This window comes from Mastigoproctus giganteus, chromosome 3 (assembly GCF_048544385.1).
Source record: "Mastigoproctus giganteus isolate SK-2022 chromosome 3, ASM4854438v1, whole genome shotgun sequence".
Classification (NCBI taxonomy): domain Eukaryota; kingdom Metazoa; phylum Arthropoda; class Arachnida; order Uropygi; family Thelyphonidae; genus Mastigoproctus; species Mastigoproctus giganteus.
This window is the reverse complement of record NC_143577.1, coordinates 12,168,153-12,190,878: the sequence shown is the minus strand read 5'-3', so window position 1 is coordinate 12,190,878 and position 22,726 is coordinate 12,168,153. Positions and strand designations below refer to the sequence as shown.

The window sequence follows — 22,726 nt, the reverse complement described above, 5'->3', positions numbered from 1 at the left end:
CAGCTTTTGATACTGTTGCTCATGAAAGGATGCCGTATAAATTGGAGCAGTGTAGCATTAAGGGTAAGTTAAATGCTATGCACAAGGGGATGGTTGAATGGTAGAAGACAGAGACCGGTTATTAATGGGCACTGCTTCTCATGGACTAACGTGATTAAATGATTTCCCTCAGGGATCAGTGCTGGGCACACGTCGTTGTTTTCAATGTTCATTAATTTTATTGAGGAAGATATATCAGGCTTAATGTCTAAGTTTGCAGATGATACAAAGGTGGTCAATGTAGTTAATGACAGTAAATAAGGTAATCTACCGAAAAAGATCTCTAAAAATGAAGCAGATGGCTGAGAAATGGCAACTGAAATTTAACAAATGATAAATGCAAAGTACTGCATATGGACAGCAGTAATCCTAGATAACTTATCAGCTGTATGCTACTGCACTCAGGGAAAATTAAAAATACCTGGTGCTAATTGTGCAATCAGACATAAAATTCACTGAACAGTGCAGACAAGCTGCCAGGGCAGCTCACGGGGTTTTTGTCAATGATTTACAGAAACTTTGCTAGCAAAGACAAGGAGGTGATTATCCTTTGGACAAGGCCATGGTTAGGCTGCATAATGAATATTGTATACAGGTCTGGAGGCTCACTTTAGGAATGATGTGTATCTGTTGGAACTGGTGCAGAGAGAGGCAATGAGATTGGTGAGGGTAACAATGGGATGCTGTTACCAAGAAAGGCTTCAATTCTGCAAATTGCAGTCTCTGGAGACTAGACACCTGCAGGGTAATCTGACTGAGGTGTTTAAGGTTTTTAATGGATTGAGCAAGGTCAGTGCTGATGGCATTCTTCCTCTTGAATACACATATTAGGGGACATAAATTCAAACTAAGGATGGCTGCAGGATAGATGTTTGCCTTCAACCAGCATGTGGTTGATGTTTGGAACATACTTCCATCTTTCCACCAACAAAAGGGCTCTTTCGGTGCATCGAATTGAACGAAACGTTGTGGAAACGGGTAATTTTAATACATTCAAGGAATTAACAAACTATTGGAGGGAATGAACAGGTGATATGAAATTTTCTTTTTGACTAGTGCTTTATAAACTTGCTTTCTTGCACCATTTTCTCTGACTAATACTCAAATTTTATTTTCAATATTCATAAATACGTTATCCTGCACTCTTTTGATTTTTAAAAGAGTAGAATTATTATTTTGCATTTAATATATATTAATATATCTCTCAATAAATAAATTATTGCAAACTTTGCGAACAAATTATGTTATGTATTGTAGTCATGACAACGGTTCATGTTCCAACCAAGCATGTGAGTTGATTAAGTAGATTTTCAGTATCCTCTGGCACAATTCATACTTCAAGTAGCAAAAAAAGGACGAAGGTTGGATGGAAATTTATGACTGAAGAAAGTGCTACACTTTTACCAATAGTTTTAACTTTTTGCTAAAACTATCTGTCTCTCTTTTTCTCTTTCTCTCCCATAATTGTAATTGCATGTTTGAATACTTTCAAATCTACACCGCTCCACACTTCAGCATCCAAGGGCTCTTTCGTTGCATCCAATTGAACGAAACTAAAAGTTTTTATCGGTTTCCTTTTTCAATCATTGAAATATAACAAGCACTTAGGTTCGTCTAGAGTAGTTTTTATCCTAGCAGCATCTCAACATTTTCTATTAGATATTCATCAGCTATCCGATTTAATCTTTGGGTTTAGAAAATTTCATCGTTGGGCAGTTGCTTTTTGGAGATAACCTGAAATAAAACAAAAACTTGCTTCTATTGATGAAAAAACTGCTCTCTGATAATAAACATATACTTAGTATTAGTTTAAAAATTATTTTAATTTCGGATTTAGAGAAATCATAGCTGAACAAATCCCTGTTTTGAGATTTCTTTAATTGGGTTGGGTAAAACCGCAATTAAAATCATTATTAAAATTTGAAAAAGATAAACTGTTTTGCCTTTAAAATTAATTAACCAAAAAACTAAGTGAGTCGATATTCTTTGCTTGCAAGACATAAAAACACTTATTACTTTTTTCGATGCTACTTTAGTACAGAGTGTTGGTGGTTAAAAAGACAGAACTTGCTTTTTTCAGATTGGAATGAATTTCATTTCTGCTGATTGTAGTATTCGGGAAAGATATGTAAAGGAAGATTGTTCCAGAGAACTGAATTAGAACGGCTAAATGGGGAAAAGTTGGTTCTGTGAGTTTGGAGTTAGACAGTGGATGGATGTTGATTAATTGAGGCATGGGTTCGGGTAATCTGTTTGTGTGGGTGTTTTTATGCGCTAAAAAAACTAAGGCTATGAGGCATTAGTATATGGTTTTTATATATTGCGTATATTCTCTGGTCAATTTGGCAATTTTATGGATGAAAAACCGAATTTCCAGAGTGGTTATATCCACTGTTCTATTCGCGAGAGTCACAGCAGCGGAATTACAGATGCCACTTCAGAAAAACAATCTCGCTCTGGAAGTCTATAGATAGACAATGGGGAGAGCTTTGTAACAGATGGTTTCAAACTTTTCCCATTCATTAATGACTCATGAAGATTAGTCATTAATTAATCTGACTGCCTTCTTTTGTATAAAATCCAGAAGACTGAAAGAAGTCTGAGGGGCAAACCAAGATGTGGGAACTATACTCCATGGTTGGGCTAATTTGACATTCGTACAGGATCTTTAGCTGTTTTGAATAAATTATTGCCGAGAGCGAAAAAGAAAACTTATTTTTCTTCATTCGGAGGAAGCATTGGTGATATGTTTCTAGCAAGGAAGAAAACCATAAGATGGAAGTTGATTTCGAAGGCCTTTGTCCCAAACATGATTATAAGTCTTAGAAATGTCGAGGGCAACTGCTTCAAGATGTATTACTGGAGGAAACTACTCTTAAATACAATAACATACAAAGATCTATGACAAATAGTACTATGATATACAACTTATGTGGAAACTTCAAATGGTAAACAGATTAGTTCGTTTTTAATTGCGTACCAAAAGAGTATTCAGTTAGATAAAGAATTCACTGGAAAGTAAAGCAAATAATTCCTGCCCGTAAAAAATTCATAATTAAACAGTAATAAAAAAATTTCTGCCTCTTGAGTGATGCCGCTTTTAATTGGTTGCGAGAAAATCATCATTTGAGAAACCACACAGTATTTTATAGAGGAAAATAAATCGCTCTCAAACTCTGCCTGGTAGTTACCATTACAACAATCTTTACGACTATTGACAGCCCCTGTAAAATTCTAATGTGGCTAAGTAATCAGAAGATTGCATTCTAGGCAGGGGCACTTTATATTCCACCATCTTGCCGATAAAATTTACTCCAAATCGTTTCACTTAAATGGCCGATATCAGTAGATGTCCATCCTGTGTAAGAAGGATGTAACTTCGCATACATTTTTCACTGATTAAAATACGTGCTTGCGAACTACCCTGGTGGGAGGAAAAAATCTAATTATTTAAAAGTGCTGCTTGGAGAAATTCTTTCTCAAGTAAAAGGTTTCTTGTTGTTGGGTTATAATGGAAAACCATTTGTTAGCGTGTCGGGGAGGAGAATGTAATTATGTGGTGCCATTATTTCTCTGTCAGAGCGGCGATCTTTATGACTTGCGAGGGTTTTTCCAGTGGAGGATTATCGCACGATTAAGCTGCCTTCAGATCTGTCTTATCATTCCTCTACGTATGTTTTCTGTTAGCGTTTAGATTACATAGGTGGAGTTGCAGGTCTACCTAAGTGTGTAGCTCCGCCTAGATTGATGGATATGCAAAGATTAATTCCCAAATCAATTTTTATTCTTCGTTGCTATGATCATCACAGTTGGAGAAGTTCGAGATTTTCAAGAAAATACTGGGAAGTTCGTGCTACTGCGGGTCTTTCGACTCATAGGGAATGATGTAAGACGTTATGGCAACCATCCAGAAACTACAAAGACAGAGAGATATATAATTGAGCATCCTTTGTGGATTTAAAAGTGAAATGACCTTCAAAGGGCACAAAAAACCAAACATTTCATGTTAAAAAATATTTCGGATTATTGTTACAGGATAAATCAAACTCATCCACCTGTATGCCTTATGTTCGCGGGAGTTCTCTGGTTGGTTTACCTGTTTTGTTGGATGAAAAACCCTACTGTCCTTGACTGAGTCTGACTAACTCAACCATGGAGTTAAGAAAGCCTATAAAAGTTCCACGCGTCATTGACGGGATTCGAACTCGGGCTTTGCCCACCCAGCATGGGGGACGTTGGTGGTGTTTTAGAAGCTCATGATGGAAGAAAATCCGAGATTCCGGTGAATAGGTTAGATTAAATATATTCTATGGGCCAAAGAAACTCAGATTATGAGAAGGCAGTATATTGAGTCTGTAATTTCGTGGAATCTTCGGTTTGATGTTTGCTGCATAAAAAACTCGTGTTTGAGAGATAAAACCATGCACTTCTCACCCAAGACCGACTAGTTCAGCCATGGTGATTATATCTATACGAAACCCTCTTCAAGGAGTACATTATTATTTATTTATTTATGTTTTTTTTTTAACATACATAATACACACAACTGGCATGCGCCCAGTTAAAAGTGTATAGTATAAAAAATATTGTACAAAACAAAAATAAATAGTAGAATAACACAATTTGTACAATGAAAGTTCATTCAAACGGGAAAAGTCCAATCCAAGGAAATAAAAAATGTATACATGACATCAAGTCCAGTGCCATGAAGAAAATCGCAAAGAGCAGGTAGCTGCAGTAGACATCATCACATACACACGAATTAATGAGGACATCTTTAACCCAGAACTCATACGTCAGCTAGTCAACCTACTGCAAATAGTTCTGTTGTTGTTGGTGGTGGTGGTGTAGAGGTTTTTCGGCACAAGGGCAACCGAGGCCAAAATGTGTCTATTCAAATATTTGGAATGGTACCGGAGTTTGCCTTATTTGTTATTAGATATATTCATAAAGTCTAATTTGTTTGAGATAAGCGAAAAGCTCATCCAGATTGGCATTGTTTCCCAATAGGTGGGTTAGTGATAAAGGTTCTTGCATTTGTGTCAGGGAAAGGAAGGTAGTATTTCTGATATGGGAGTAATACGAACAATCTAACAGAATATGTCGAACTGTAAGTTGTGATGAACAATGCATGCATACAGGAGGGTCATCGCCCATGAGCAGGAACAAGTGGGTCAGGTGTGTGTGCCCTATGCGCAATCTTGCCGGTATTTGTTCTTCACGCCTATTTTTCCTCAAGCTCGAGCTCCATATTTGTGGTTCTTGTTTAATTTCAAATAATTTATTGTTTTTCTGTGTCTTCCAAATGTTTAACCATTGTTCCCTACAGATACGTCGGATATGTTTTAATAAATCTATATAGGGTACTTGGTAAGATGGAGGTGCGTTGCTCTTTGGGTGCTTGGCTGCCTGGTCTGCTGTTTCGTTACCTGTGATTCCAGCATGCCCTGGAATCCAACAGAAACTTACGGTATGATTGAGATTCCTCAAATTATTTAGACGAGACCGGATTTCTTTTATTATGGGATGTGGGGTTGAGAAATTGTTACTTATTGCGGAAAGCGCAATCATGGAGTCTGTATATATTAAACTATTAGTGTTGAGACAGATATTGATATTGTATATAGCTAGGTGGATTGCATAAAGTTCTGCAGTATAACTGCTACATTCAGTCGGGAGAGATACAGATACTCTAAATGTGGGAAAGACTGCTGCAGCACCTACGGCATCATCTGATTTTGAGCCATCAGTATATATTAAGCAGCTCTGCGCATTGCTAGTGGCATGTCCTTTGTGCAGTTGCTTGATGTAACAGCTTTCCATGGACTTTTTTCCCCATTGTTGGAAATAGGTATCACAGTAAGGTGGGTTTGAGGACCAAGACGGATCAGATATTTTGGTTTCTTTGAGCGTGTTTTCAAAATGAACATTCCAGCAATGCATCAAATCTTGTAGTCTAATACCAGTTGGTCTATTTTCAGAGAGAGACAGAGAGAGAGAGAGAGAGAGAGAGAGAGAGAGAGAGAGAGAGAGAGAGAGAGAGAGAGAGAGAGAGATGTCGAACTGGGATTTTAGAGTTAACTAGTATTGCTACTCCTCCATGTGCGGATTTTGCAGTATTCCTGTCTTTTCTGTACATTGTGAAGTTTCTAATTGAGAGAGTTACCTGTGGTGTTAAATTTGTTTCTTGCAGACAAACACTCACTGGATTGTACTTATTAATCAGGTCATATATATCATCAATATTGGCTCGTATGCCTCTGCAATTCCATTGAAGTATGTGCTGCATTACTTGCTTTTAGGAGTTGTGTTTTGATCTGTCTGTTTTTTGAAGCAGTTTGTTTGTAACGATCTGATTTAATTCTGTCTTTTTTGGGGAAAACCGGTCTCTCTGTATCCATGTGTTCTTCTGCATGAAGTTCTAATATAGTTTCTTCTTGGTCAGTTTTGTTGTCAACATCCATATGTATAGGGAATTGTTTCTTGGTCTGAGCATGATCTGTAGGTACTGTTTTTTCTGCTTGTTTTGTAGTTTCAGGCACGTTAGGAGGAACTGAAATTGGTGTATTAATTCCTTGTTCCAGTTGCTTGTGTTTGGCAGGTTGTGGCTTAGCATTAAGCACGGACCTGGCCCAATCTGCAAAAGAAATGTTTGGAGGGACTGCAATGTCAATTTGAGTAGCAATAGAATGATTGTGTTGGGTTGCTTGTGCATACGTGCTTTTTGGCATAAACTGCATGATGTGCTTTTTGGCTTCCTGATACGTTACTTTGTTTTCTGTTTTGTATTTTTGTATTTCTTTCCCCACTTTCCACATTTCACAATTTTTTGAATATGCCGGATGGTTACCTTTGCAATTGGGACAGGTGAAGGAGGTTACGGTACAATCAGCTTGAGTGTGTTCTGTTGAACCACAGTTTGGACAAATCATAGTGCCAGGGCAAGCTACCTGGGAGTGTCCATATTTCTGGCATTTGTAACACCTGATGGGATTCGGTATATATGGACGTATACGACAATTCAGATACCCTGCTTTAACCATTATTGGTAAGTTTGGGGTACTAAAGGTCAGTATTATGTTCCTTGTTGGCTTTAATTCTCCATCTTTCCGGATTAATACTCTTTTTGCATGTATTACTCTTTGATCTGTCAATTCTTCTACAATTTCATCCTCCGAGATGTTAATCAGATCCCACTCTGCTATAACTCCTTTAGATGTATTCAGAGTGGCATGAGGCGTTATTTTCACGGGAATTCCACCAAAAGTAGTCAGTTTCAATAATAATTCCGAGTGTTTTGGCTTCATTGTCTCTACCAGCAGATCTCCAGACTGTAATCGCTTTACCATCTTCGGTGATCCTGCAGCATTTTCCAAGCATTTCTGGATTAGAAATGGGGATAATTTGTATCTTGTTGACATAGATCTGTTTTTTGTCTTTTATTTTTATAAGAGTCATGATCGGGTTGGTCTTGATCAGTAGGTGATCTCAACTGATCAAGTAAGGGAAAGGTTTCTTTGTCCATTTTATACTCCTTTTGGCCCTGAGGGTTGGCTTTCCCACTCAGGTTACCGGCCCCGCCACGGGGAGGCAGGAGTAATGCCACGAGTGGCCAAGCGGTTGTTAGGTTAGTTGTATTAGTAACTCTAATAAATTTAAAAGAAAAGTTGTCTTTTCTTTCCTGACTTAACTTACAACTTGTAAGATGAAGTCTACAGTGCTTTTTTTAAGAACTTAAGAGAAACTAACGGGGAACTTAAAAGAAGAGTGATTCCTTTAAAGGAGAACGCTTTGAATCGCTTTATAGAGCTCAGAAAATCGTTTGGCCACGGAAAACGCTTGGCATCAGGGGCCAAATAGTTCTGTGAAACTCTTTCCTGTTCGCAACCATATCCAGATCAAACCTGTTCATGAGTTTTTTTGAAGAAGGAGCTCCTGGATTTTTTGTTTATTATTTTTTATTTGTGTTGGTAAAGCAATGTATTCCAACAGATGCATCTTACTATTTCTCCTGCCCTCGTGGGTAGCGCAGTTTGTAGTATCGCTATCCTTCCTGCACCAGGTGGAAAAGACCTGGGTTCGAATCCTGTCAAAGACGTGAGGAATTTTTATGGCCTTTTTTACAACGTGGTTGGGTTAGTCGGTCACAGGCTTTGGTAGCGCGGTTTTTTTATCCCAGAAAGTTTTTCGTCCAGCAAACAGCAAATCGACCAGAGAACACACGCAATTTACAAATATATTTTATACTGCGCGATATGGCCAAGTTGCTAATGCCCCTAAAGCCCACAACAACAACTGTTTCTCACTGCAATTCAGTTCGCGTGCAGATATGCACAGAAAAGCTAAACTCTTGTTACCCTTAGGGAAATCGTATTTACAGCAGGAATAAAGGTAACGGTGCTACGAAACATCTGCCGTATGTATCTGTCGACAAAATTAGATCATTTTAAGCATCACAAGATGCCATCAACGAACCACAATCACTCTCGTAAAAGTATTACGTCAGCTTCAATCATATAAGAACCAAACACAACTCCTACCACTATAATCTTTAGAAAATTGCTTCTTGGAAAAGTTATATTTTCAGTATTTTTGCTCCATGTGGCCGATCTTATTTCATATACGTTCTTGTGACTTGAAATCTCAACGGCTGTAACATTTCTCTCAGATATATTATGCGTTCAATCAACAAAAATGTTTGGGAGCAAAAGCAAGCACTTTGACTTCACGGAAAGATTCATAATTAACAAAATAAATCTCATTTATCTCTTCAATATTGACTTTCCTGATTAAAAGTCCGACTGGCTCTTGTCTGCCAAGATTAGAAACATCAACGAGAAAGAATTCTGGCGAATTCTTTTTTGGAAAGCAAACACCATGCATTACACTTTTTCAACCTAGTCACCAGAAAAAATGACACATTTCCACCCTCTCAATAGACTTCCTCGGGTCACTTTTGTAAGTCCTCTGACTGTCCTTCACCCCACAACTCGGCAGCAGAAATCACCTCATCATCAGCAGCAATTTACACAAAGAAAGGACTTCAGGGCAGGAAGAAATCCGAGAGTACAAGGTCGGGGGAAATAAGCAGGATGCGGCAATATTTCAAACCCACATTCGTGGCGCACCTTACTACTGCAGTATACGAGGAATGCGCAGGAGCATTGTGGAGCAGGTGGACACCTTTTGAGAGCTTACCCCGTCTTTTTTCTTTTCTAGCAACACGTAGCTTTATGCTGAGGTTGGAACAATACCTTGTCCTTTTGAATGTAATCTGTTAGTACTACACCATACTGATTCCAAAAAAACTGACAGCATCACCTAGATAGCACTTGGTTGCACCTTTACTTTTTTGGGGGTTAGTTATTCTGTATACTTCCATGGTTTTGACATTTGTTTAGTTTCGGAATCATAGTGATGGATCCAAGTTTCATCCATGGTCCTCTTGCTCCCCTTGGTTTTCCTGGCAAATCGACATTTCATGTGCACAATGTGCCGGTTTCTTCTTCTGGTAAGGGATCACACGTCTGGAATACATCTAATGGACACTTTACTCATATGCAGCTGTTGATGGATGATGTTCTCCACAGACTCTACACTAATTTGGAGCTCTGCAGCTAGTTCTTTGAAGCTAATATGGCGATCTTCCAGGATTAATGCCTGGAACACTCTCTTCTGTTGTAGCAGTTGCTGGACATCCTAGGATTTCTTCACCATGCACTGAGCTTCTGAATTGTTTATACCAATGGGAAACAACAACACTGTAACCTGACCGGTCTTCTTCATAAACAGTGACTATTTTTTTGGGTATTTTCCCCTTGCAGAAAGGGGAACTGAATGGCTTATCTGTATTCCACTTTATCTGTTGTGACACTTCACTTCAATCAACGCTGCAAAGAAAATAATGAATTTTCAGATCGAAATCAAAATTTGTGTGGTTGCTATAGAGATTTCAAGGTATCAAACAAAAAAATTAATTTTTCTATTACAACTATTTCTGGGTAAATACAAATCTTTTTTTGTATTCCCCCTTTTTTCCACCTGCTCCCAATCATGAATCACAGGATCCTATATCTATATCTGCATGAAATCAACCCCTGTTCCTAATGATGTGGGGTCTGTAAGGCCAAAATGACTGAAGCAACTCCATACCAGCAATTCATCTCCACTGAACTCAGTGTGTTCTTCTTGACCCAGGATTCGAAGAGAATTCGGCTGAAATCTGAACCTGGACTTATCTGTGTAGAGCACACGGTGCTTTTCCTGGTTTGTTCAATTGTAATGTTTTAATGCCACATTCCTCTTACTCTACGATGCCCACACACCAGTTTCTTGGAGAGATGTCTCTTAACATCTTAATGTGTATCCAATACATTTCATCAGCAGTGTATATACACGCGTGTATGAATTCCAGGAGATGCAGTTGAATGGTTGTAATTGTATTTAGCCATTCACCAAAAAAGTAATTATCTTCTACTTACCAGCAATCAAAAAGCAGTTTCTGACTTTTTTTAAAAAACAGACCAAGCAGAATTACTCATTAACTGTGTTTTTCTTTTTTTAAAGAACCTCGCCTTTAATGTTTTGAACTCATCTCCTTGGGTGTTTGCCTAAAAGAGACCTGTCACACGTAGAAAACGTGTAATTATACTTGAAATTATTTCGCTTTTATGAAAGAACAGCATTTTGGACATCCAAACAAAAATTGTCTTCTCTGGAGATTTAGCACTTTGAGGGATTTTCCCCTCTTTGCCTCTGCTGTTTTAATGATTCGAAATTCTGCATAAATATTGTTTCCAACGAAAGTGTTATAAACGTTTCCTTTTTTTTTTTACTGAACACAATGAAGGGTTGTACAATGTCTTTTTATCTCTTACTCCCAAATTACTCTCGTTGATGTACTTTTTTTTTATTTCCCTCTGGTCTGCATCGTAGAAAAATTAGCAGATTCTTTCAGTTAATTAACAGGCATTAATGAAACTGAGTTGTCGTATCTCGCTGAATGAAAAAGAACAGAGAAAGAGAAAAAAGAAAGAAAGAATTAAAAAAAAGGGCAGAATCTAATCGCTAAGATTCATGGTAACTATTTGGACGCGTGTTTCGAGCGATAATTTTCTGTTGATGCTTCATAAACCTCACTTTTATTGACTCAATGCATCTGTTGGTACTACGCCGATGGATCTACTTAAATACAATTAACTAATTACACATTCTGAAATGAAAACTTAGAGGGCGCTGCGAAACGACTAAATACTCATTGTTGGGATTTATAAATCGATTAGTTTCCATAAACAGAACAAGAACTGCAAAGTGGTTGAAATATAAACTCTTTTACGCAGATGTTTGTGCTTTCGGATATCTTTTTGGAAGAAAGAAAAGAGTTGTGAGTTAAGAAAACAATTTTCTCTTCGTGTGGTGATTTTACGTGACACTACTTTTCACTTTTCTCCTCTTAGTCTAAAAAATATAACTTCTTCTTTACAGGATCGATAGTCAAAGAATTCTCCCATAGGAAATCACCAAGGAGTGTTTGATATTCCTCTGCACATCTTGTTGGAGGTCCTTGATTAAAAGTGGAATTACAAAACAGTCGAACTCTGACATCTTGTTATGGTGAAAAGAGAATTGAATTCTTTTTTTTTTTTGGAGATATTCAAATTGTCCATTGCTTTGGTCTTTTCGTGAACGACGCCAGAACTTTCTATTTTCGTATTTCGATTTTTCGATTCTTTTTTAATGCTCTACTTCGTGAAAATATTATTTTAATTTATTATATAAAATCAATCGAGTGATAAATCAAAAGCTTGAAGAAAAGTCAAAATTAAAAAGAAAAATTAACTTTTGCTTATTTTATAATTCATTTTTACAGCTCCCACTTTTTTTTATTCTGTTCTATTTTTAACTTATGTTACAAAAATGAAAAGCGGGCTTAAAAGATCATGTGCGTGTGTGTCCGGCCCCTAAAAATTCTTGCATTTGCAGTCGGATCCAAACCAAATTTGTAGTACTGCATACAAGTATTATGGGATGTTCTTATTTCAATTGGCCACTTTGTTTCAAGATGGCGGTTACTCAAATTATACGTAAATAAATTTTTTGCATACAAGACCTAGGATCTAGAGATCTCTAGAGATCTCAAGAGATATTTCTAGGATCTCTAGATCTCTCGGATCTACAGAGAGAGATGTTTAGAGATCTTTCTCTAGGATCTAGGATCTCTTGAGAGGAATACATCTAGTCAAAACACTATGACCACCTATCTAATAATAGGTAGGTTCTCCTCTTGACTCCAGTACCGCTGCCAAGAGGCGAGGTAAGGACTTTATAAGATCTCTGAATGATGCGGGAGGTATAAGGTGCGGCTTAAATGAAATGAGGATCGTTGCTTACCAATGCCTTACTACTGCGTATGCTAACAACATTCATATTGTGCAGTGGCTTGTTTTTTTTCTGTACAGATCAGTTTTTGTTTCGTTGCAATCGGTTAAGTTTGAATTAAACTGAGCCTCTTTAAGTGAATCCGTGTTTTAACCCTAAAACGTAAAAATGAGTGAAGGTAATTTAAAGCACCGAATTGAATTGTTAGAAATGCAAAGAATTGTTATTAAATTTTTAGTGAAACTCTCTAAAAATGGTGCTGACACGTTTGAGATGAATCCACGAGTCAGTCATGTGTGTACGATGCCACAAACGGTTCAGTGAGGGACGGGGAGATGTCCACGAAGACAAGAAGATAGGAAGACCGCCAACTTCAACGATTTTGCAGACATTCAGAAGAACACAACGCAGCAATTAAAGGAGGTATCTTCCGAGGACTTCCACTGCTGTTTTTGATCCTTGAAATCGGAATGGATCGCTGCATGGGCGTGGCTGGAGAGCACTTTGAAGTGGATAAACATTGAAATTGTTGTATTTAAAATAATAAATGATTTAAAAAAACATTTCTCGTTTCTTTTTAGTGGCACCAAGAACGTTCGTTCAACTCCACCATACTAGTCTGTGAAGACTCAAGACTATAAATTGTCCAGAAGTATGTGTTATATTGTGTCTGGACATTTCTCTGTCTAGAAGTGAAGATTATCTGGAAAGTCACTTCTGAAAACCTGCCTTCCACGTGGAGATAAGCCTCTACAATCTGTCCCTGTCGGATTTCTGAAGAAGACAATAACTCTGCTATCATAGGAGAAACCTATAAAAAAACAAAAAACAAGTTCGTTGTCCAGTCGAGTCCAATCTATATTTATAGGCCATCCACAGAACTTGTGGAGCTGAGGTCAAGCCTCTGATGAGAAAGAAATTTTTAAAGTACTTCATATGGACCGCATTCCACGAACATGCAGTATCACATTTGCCGGTTCTCCCCGCGATACGTGTGCCACCAGGCGAAAGTAATGGCAAATAGATATTTTGAGTGTTATTTTTCATAATTTGTCTCATTATTGCTTTTAATTTTTATTACCTTTAGATTCTACTCCAGTTGGCCCTGTAGAAAATAAACAGCCCACAAATTAGGCGCCATAAAGAACATTGCAGAGAAACTTCACTTGGTAACAAACGAATTCCAGGTGGCTCCCTAAAGAGAATTCTTATTATACTTAATAATATTTTTTGCAAGAATAATTGGGGTACTTAATTATGCAGAAAGCTTTTAAGAGTAGAACTACTTGTTGGTAATGTGTTCCTCCTCAGCAGATTGCGAAACAAGAAAAATTTATTTCCATTGGATACAAATGGAAGAGATGAAAGAAACCTTTACAGTTATTTTGTCCATAATTAATCGTCTATTGTTAACATAATGAAGTCTCCATTTCGATTCTCAATAGAACTGGCTCGCAGGCCAAAGATCTCTTTTGTTCCATGGGAAATATCTTTGTGCCTTGCATCTGCATATGAAAGTCCTTCACTTAGCAGAGTTTTCGCTTCAGGAAAAAGAAAAAAAAACACATTCACTGACGCGAGCTTTTGTAGATCACATTAAACTATCGCAGAATTACTTCTCTGAGGCCTTATTTCGTTCGGAAAAACAGAGTTGCTCCATTCTGAAGCTCAACCATATGAGTTAAACAAGCTTAATCTCTCACTGCCTCTTTAGGTTAATGGAAATAACATATTTGAATTTCAAATGAAGCCTTTAAGGCCTATCAACGCAATCTATTCTCGAAACCCTATGCACTTAGCTCGTGCGTGTACCCCCCCCACAAGTTTTGCTTTTGTTTGCATGTTAAGAGAACTGTGGCAGCATCTAAATGAACGATGATGAGGTGGAAAGAAGGACGCATACTCCAAAATGAGGAATTAACTGCGTAATTAACATCCATTATGGCCTGTCCCTAAATGTTACGTTGTCTGCGATGCTACAACAACACACGAAAGCAGATACAGATGACCAACACCGTCTCGTATGTTTCATGCTAAGTCCCCCCCACCATCTCCCAACGAGAGAGAGAGATGGTAAATCATCTGCCTTTTGTGTCCTCTGACAGTTATTGAATGTGTGGATTTAGATAAACTCTGGTTATAAAATACATCATATTGCAAAAAGTAACCGGACACCTACATGTTTCGAAGAACCTTTAATTATTACAATATTTAATCTAGCGCCAGTCACTTTTGGTTTTAATTAGGCTTTTTCCACACAGTGTGGGAAAGAGGGTGATCATAACCACTGTACTACCTTCGAGAGTAAATTATAAGTTAGAATACGAGTTAGGATCGAAAATAAACAGGATACAGTCATTGGAGTGACCGCGGTGATACATGCTGGCAGAAAGGAGAAGGACAAATATTGGCGATTCAGTGTTTCTGAATTCAATCCTTTTATATAAAAGGATTGAATCTGAAGAACATCTAAGCTGATACTGTCTGTAATCCGATGATTACATATTAGAAATTGACGTGCTTTGGTTGTTGCAGTTGAAGAAGGATTTGGGTTTGGAAGATAGAAGGTCGGGTTTAAGGATATTTCTGATCACCAGGATTTCTTAGAAATTTTACATTAGTGTTGACCCACTGTGTTATTTGTCGGGCAGATATTATTTTGTATTACAGGTATTTTAACATTCCTGTGTGTGTGTGTGTGTGTGTGTGTGTGTGTGTGTGTGTGTGTGTGTGTGTGTGTGTGTGTGTGTGTGCCAAGGTTCGAAGTACATTTTGATCTTAGTGAAGAACTTGGACTTTTATTTTCAGAATCTGCGTACATCTGAGCTAATTTCATTGGTGGTAAATTATTGGGTTGTGTTAAGCGGGTGGTCAGTAAAACAGATTACTATTCTTATGAGCCATGATTTAAAAACTGTAGTAATGTGTTGGCAATAATGGTTACTGGAAGATGCACATAGCGGAGGTTTTGAAGTTGCCAGAGGAACATTAGATCCGTTCATTGGCTGTATACTGTCTGTAAATTGCTTGTGTTCTGAGGTCGATTTTCTATTTTTCTAGACGAAAAAACCAGAGTTTCAGGAAAAAAAATCACGCTACCTTTGAGACCGGCTAACTCAGCCACGTTCTGAAAAAGACCCATAAAAATTACTCGCGTCATTGACGGAATTCGAAATCAGGTCTTTTCCACCCGGTGTTGAAAAGACGATGATTTTACCAATTGCGTTACCCACGAGGGCATTAAAGGCACATAAATTAAAAAAAAGGATGCCAAGGATTTATCATCTTGCAAAACGAATAAACCAACTGTAGAACACACTCTCAATTTATAGACAGCTTTCCATATACGTAGCACCATAGCTTGTATCATCATTGCCACTCATACTCGAAGGCACGACTGCGTATATTTTATTATTAATATGCTTAAGTTGGACGGCTACTATTGTATTGTGTCGCGCCATGTTTGCTGGATAGATTGAGAAATTTTAATGTTGTTTGCTTTATGCAGTTGCAGTTCTAAGTCTTCTAGCTAATGCATTCCAATGTCATATAATACGTCCAAATATATTAGTCTACATTGCTTCAGGCTTCTTCTTGGAGGTGTCATTCATTTTCTAAAATCCTAAGGTTATTTCCCAGACAGATCGATGACTTACTTCTCCAGAGAGAGCAGAGCACGGTGCATATTGTAGCTAAACTTTTCCCGAGCTAATTCAATTTCAATTGTCTTCCGAAATCCCTCTTGCCTGGAATTAATTACAAACATTATTACGTGAACGCCATAGAACGATGGACAATTAAGGAAAACTACAAATGGTGCGGGTAAATTAAGTCCCCTTTATATAATTTTGTGTTCTCAATGAGTCAGTAATACACGTTGAACATTTCAACTCCAAGCTGCCTATGACATACCGTTCCTACTGGGCACATGATTCATCAACACGAAAGGAAATTATATGATCTCTTAGAAATGAAATAGAGTATGGTTATTGGGAGGTAGTAGCACGTATTTCTAACCATTTCAAGACAACTGGGCTATTGGAATTCTCCCTTTAACTGCTCAACGAAGGAGAATCCACAGCTTGGACCCGAATTAGAAGTCTCTGCCTGAAAACTTCACCCCGCATGAGGTAAAATGGGAAGATAAACATACGGACATTTGTTTTAGAAACATCTCCATTTTATTCGGATCACGTTTCTGTGGCTTACAGATATGCTTCTCATCTGAACACTTCGTGGAATAGTAAAGAAATATTACTGCTTATTCGTTGAAAGATTCCTTTCTTTGTGTATGTGTAGGCTACATTCTTTTTTTCCCCCTTTTTTTGTGTGTTCTCATGAGTTTTTGAAAACGTCTCAAAAATTTTCGGATTCGCATTTTTTTGGATAAAAATAAAACTCTCAGAAAAAGAAAAATCTTATTATAAAAATTACAAATTGTTCTTTCTTTTATTTGAATATTAAGAAGTCTAGTGGAAAGCGAAAACAAAGTATTTATTACTTCATTTTAATTCAAGAAGTTTTTGATATTCTACAATATCTGGTCATATTTCAGTTTTGAAATAAATTCAACCATAAAATGAATTTTAGAATAAAAATATTTCTTTCCGCAGTAGGGCGCTATGATAAATTGGCACTGTGCCAAGTCAGTGCTCTGTCTTTTGTTAGGTTTTAATACGGCGCCATAAAAATTGTAATATTATTGTAATCATAAAAATTCAATAGGCTTAGTTAAAATAGGATTCTATAAATTTATTTATTTTTAATATTGTATCTTTAATTTCTAATTCATCCCTGTTTTTAAAAATACATAATTAAATATTTTATTATTATACATTATTAATATGTTTTTCTTCACCAATTTACTGAAGCCTAAAAACATTCTTGGAGAATATATAGGTTAGGTATAAAATTCGCCCTCATTCATCAAGAAAAAAAATATATATAACAAAGTGTTTCGAATCATTCTGAGAAGATAACCGACAGTCAATTCCACACAGTGTCCCGAAATCACAAGGAGAATTAGTGGAGCAAAGCGATCGTCGGATGTATTTCAATTACTGACCCTCTTCTGTACGCTGCAGCCCCGTCAGCCAAAGGTCGGAGGCTGGACTGATTGCCTTGGTTGACTGGTTGTAGCGTGGAGGAGAAGGACAAGACTTCTAGAAGTATCTTTGATAATGCTCCGGACCACGAGAAGCATCGAATGAAAAGAAGGACACCCAAATGAAAAAGGAAGCAGCGTTGTACTCTCGACAAACAGTAGGAGTCCAGACAAATATTTAAGACCACTAATGGGTATAGTCATAGTGTACACTACCCTTCAGAATAAAATAAACCTTAGTAAACTGCTCCTTAGCTTGTGTTTCCATAGCAGTAATTCAAATCAATCCAAATGAATCCAAAACAACCTAAATGAACATAGTCCTGAAAAATGGTAGCGATGATCTCATAGGTTACCCCAACCCCACTGCTTTGACCAGAAAGGTTTCCGTGGTTTCAGTATCTACTGTGGTCCTTATAATATACATTTCAATAAATCTTTCTGTCCACGCTTAAATTGCGCCCACTTTATTATGCTTGATAACAGATGGAAAAAATTTCACCCGGATTATTTCGATTGGTTTAAATGTTTTATGCTATAACATAAAGTCAGATACTGGAATGTAGTGTGTAAATTTTCGATCCTCTTTAGTATTAAGATATACACTATCCTCCAAAATGTATTGGCACACTCTAATTTTCACAATACATTGGACCTTCCCGGATAAACAAGTGATTCAGACCGGCATATAAGGAAGGAATATGAGCCACACAAGTTAATTATTCTGATCATGGCGTGTAGAAACGAGCTGCTTAATTTCGAGAGGGGGGGGTGTTACTGTTGCCATTACTATAGGTACTCGGAAGGTTAGTACCACAGTCAAATTCATGCAAATTAGCAACCTAGAGCTTAAAACATCTACAGGAGTTGAAGTCTGTAAGCATACTACATACAGAGCACCACCGCTTCAGTTTTCATGCAATAGCGGCGGCGCATAAGCTAAACATTACCAATCACAATCAGCTGCTTCACTTTGCATCATCATCATCATCATCAGCCATTTTCAATTCACTGCAGGATGAAGGCCTCTCAAGCAACTTTCCAGTTCCTTCTGTTTTGAGCACTGGCCATCCATTTACTACCCACAAACTCATGAATTTCATCTATCCATCTCCGCCTTTGTCTTCCAGGTTTTCTTCTAGCTCCTCTTGGATACCATTCTGTTATTTTCTTAGTCCATCTATCATCATGTCTTCGAGCTATGTGTCCTGCCCAGGACCATTTTAGTTCTTTAGTTTTGATAAGAATGTCCTTTACTTGAGTTTGTTGCCTAATCCATGTGTTTCTCTTCTTATCTAACAGTCTGATTCCCAATATCATTCGTTCCATTCTTGGCTGTGTAGTTCTCAGCTTCTCTTCCATTCTTTTGGTGAGTGCCCACGTTTCACTTCCATGTCATGGTGGGGAGTATACATTGGTTCATTATTTTACGTTTCAGACAAACTGGGGTATTGCTCTTCAGTATGTGACTATATTTCCTGAATGCTATCCATCCAAAATTTATTCTTCTCTTGACTTCCAGCCATTTATTATTATTACAGCTAATGACTTGTCCCAGATAAGTATATGACTCCACCTTTTCAATTACTGCTCCTTCAATCATTATTTCCCTTTCTGTGGCATACTTGTTCATCATTACTTTTGTTTTAGCCATATTCATCTTTAGTCCAAAATCCTTACTAGCTGTGCATAACTGATTAAGATTTTCCTCTAATTCGTTGGGATCGTGGCTAATGACCACAATGTCATCTGCAAATCGTAAATGGTTTAGGTACTCTCCATTCACATTGACTCCTTTCTGCGACCAGTCTAATCTTCTGAAAGCTTCCTCAAGGGCAGCAGTAAACAGCTTCGGAGATATTGTGTCTCCTTGTCGAACTCCTTTCTCAATTTTAAATTTCCTACTGTCTTTGTCTAGTCTAATAAAGGAGGTAGCACTCTCATATATTTTCTTCAAAATCATAATATATGGGGTATCTATGCCTTGTCTTTCCAGTGCCCGAAACATTGCCTTATGCTGTATGGAGTCAAATGCCTTTTCATAATCCACAAATGCCAGGCATAATGGTGTTTTATATTCATTTGCTTTCTCCATTAGCTGTGATATTACTAGAAGGTGATCCATAGTTGAAAATCCTGTCCTAAAGCCAGCTTGCTCTTTCGGTTGATTCTCATCAAGTATTCTGTCTAATCTGTTAGTAATGACCCTTGTGAACAACTTGTAGATGTGGGATAGCAAGCTAATTGGTCTATAATTTCCAATTTCTGATTTATCTCCTTTCTTATGCAGCAAAACTATGATTGCAATATTCCACTGCTTAGGTGTCACACCTTTTCTAATGCACTTTGTGAAGAGCCTTGCCAGTTTTTGTGTTATGACTCTTCCTCCCAATTTTAACAACTCTACAGTAACTTCATCTTCCCCCGGGGCTTTCTGATTCTTCATTTTCTTCAATGCATGTTCTACCTCATCAGGAAGAATATCGGGTATGTCGTATGTGTTGCTACTTTGCAATCCATCTTCCCCACTGCTGGCATCATTCCCCTGTTCCTTGAATAATTCTCTATAGTAGTCTTCTGCTATTTGAATTATGCCTTCTCTGCTGTTTATAAGTACACCATCGCTATTCTTCAGTTTCAGTATCATTTGTCTTTCTGTATTACTGCTCATGGCTGCTGATTTAATTCCTTTGTTTTCCCTTAATGCTTGTTCTACTTTTCTTGTGTTAAATCTTCTTATGTCCTCTCTGAGTCTCTTTCTAATGGCTTTGCATAACTCAGTATACTCAATTTTCTCCCTGTCAGTGTTTTTCTTGCTTTTCATTTGTCGTCTTCGGTTCATCATGACAAGTGTTTCTTGACTAATTTTTTCTTCTTTGGATTTCTTTTTCCCTATAGGTTTCTTGGGCTTTATCACTTTCAAAAAGTTGTAATATTCCTCGTCGATATCTTGGTCCTCAGCAGTCTGCAGAAGCTCATACTTGTTCTTAAGTTCCAGTACATACTGCTTTTTCTCCTCTTCTGTTATCTCAAAGACCTTTGTATTATTTACTCGGGTCAGTTTTTTCCTTTCCTTTCCTACATCTATATCAAGTGTACATCTTACCATTCTGTGATCACTTCCAACATTTACCTTATTCAGGACGGTAACATCATTCACAATATATCTTCTGTTAGTGAGGATGAAGTCGATTTCATTAGTAGTTAATCCATTTGGACTCTTCCATGTCCACTTTCTGTTCACCCTTTTCTTGAAAAAAGTGTTCATTACTGACAATCCTTGAGATTCTGCAAATTCCACAAGTCTTTCACCTCTTTCATTTCTTTCACCAATTCCAAAATTTCCCATTGTTCCCCTTTCTGCGCTGTTTTGTCTTTTTCCAACCTTAGCATTGAAGTCTCCCATAATAATAGTGTAGTGGGTTTTCTGCTCATCTAGAAGACTCTCCATTTCTGTATACATTTCTTCAACCTCTTCATCATCATGGCTCGATGTTGGTGCATAAATCATTATAATCTTTAGCTTGTATCTCTTAGAAATCTTGAGTATTAGTCTTGACACTCTTGGTGATGTACTTTTGAATTCCAAAATGTTGTTTTTAAAATCTTTATGGACCAGAAACCCAACTCCACCTTCACTTCTTTCACTGTTTCCATTGGTGTACAGCAGATTTCCACTTGGTAAACTTATAAGTGATTCATTTCTTCTTCTTGTTTCAGCCAAACCGATGATATTCCAATTCACATTTTCCAATTCCTTTTCCAGCTCTAATATCCTGTCTTCACCGATGAGTGTTCTTACGTTATAACAGGCCAAGTTCATTTTCCGTGCATGGCAGCCTGGTCGTACCCACAGATTCTTAGCACCCTCTGCTTCCACTCTGATCCTCTCGCTGCCGTAAGAGGGAGAGTGAAAGCTGCTGGGGACTGAGGGCCATTTGTTTCGTCGTGCTTTCATGTGCTGGAGGGTTTGGTCTTTTCCTCTTCACGCTGACCAGGCGTCTTGAAGAGAACCACTCTACACGTTCGTTGCCACCTAAGTGACGTAACAGGGCTTACCATCGAGAAGGTGTGCATGAGTGGATTTTAGGGAGGCAAGTCAACCGGACTTCTCCTAAATCTTCTGTAATAGAGAGATATTGGATCCATCAGTGTTTTAGGCTGAGTGTCTGATAACACACAGGATACCTGTTTCCCTTTAAGCCCCACTTTGCATAGTGCAAGCCAAGACCGCTGATTGGTCTATGGGTTCATAGAGTGACTAATCTCCCCACATCCAATTCCAATCCAATGGGTGATACATGAGTGTAGGGGATGCCTGGAGAATGCTGTCGGAGGGCCAACAGTGAGCAGGTGGGAGTTTGTGGCGCTGTTGTGAAATCGGCATGTGTCCTGATACTTCTTGGAGGATAGTGTACAACGTGCTGAGTAATTAAAAATAGCAAATTTAAGGCAGGAGTAGTTAAGTTATAGTTTCTTTCACCAATATTAATGTGTTGTCCACTTTGTATTAGCTTTTTTCTTTAAAAAAATCGTTTCCTTTACTTTACAGAGTGTGGAATGTAGAGATCTTGGATTATCGTTTAACATTAATTAAAATAGGACCTAAGGGCCATATAAAGATTAAAGGTTAAGCTTAGGAAAGACAGTTAATTATATTAGGGAAATGTCTTTAATTTCTCAACTCCTACTATATTCAATAATGTGATTTGATGATCGTGAGTAGGTTTTTATTAGTAAGTTCTTAATTATTAATAGTTTAGAATAAATAGCACTTTCTGTCTAAATTAAATTTAATTTGTCCACTCGGTGTCACCCTGAATATGGAGTTCCTCGGGGCTCTTCTCTAGGTACACTTATCTTCCTGATTTAACTCTACACTTATAAGTTATGTACAAGTATACTCACTGGACAAAAAATTAAAAGCTTCTGTAGTTGGCGTCAACAGACGAATAAACTTTCTATAGGCAGATATAGGTTATCACATGGAATGATCACAAGTTCCTCTCTGTTAGATAAACACTACGCATTCTTGAGGCTTCTTAGTGGATTCAGCCTTGGGGAAAAGACATGACCTTTTCCGATTTTCAGAAAGATGTTTTTGTTAAAGTATATTTAGAAGGAGCTGTTTATTGTTGTATAGTTTTTTAAGGGCATCAGCAACTTGGGTCAAATTGCGCAGTATATAATATGTCTGTAAATTAT

The 22,726-nt window shown here is 37.6% G+C and overlaps 1 protein-coding gene across 1 annotated transcript in view; it reads left to right on the top strand.

The window, feature by feature from the left end:
* LOC150087719 (uncharacterized) overlaps positions 1–22,726 on the top strand; it is a 174,132-nt gene that overhangs the window by 105,913 nt on the left and 45,493 nt on the right. The gene's annotated exons all lie outside the window — the stretch shown is intronic.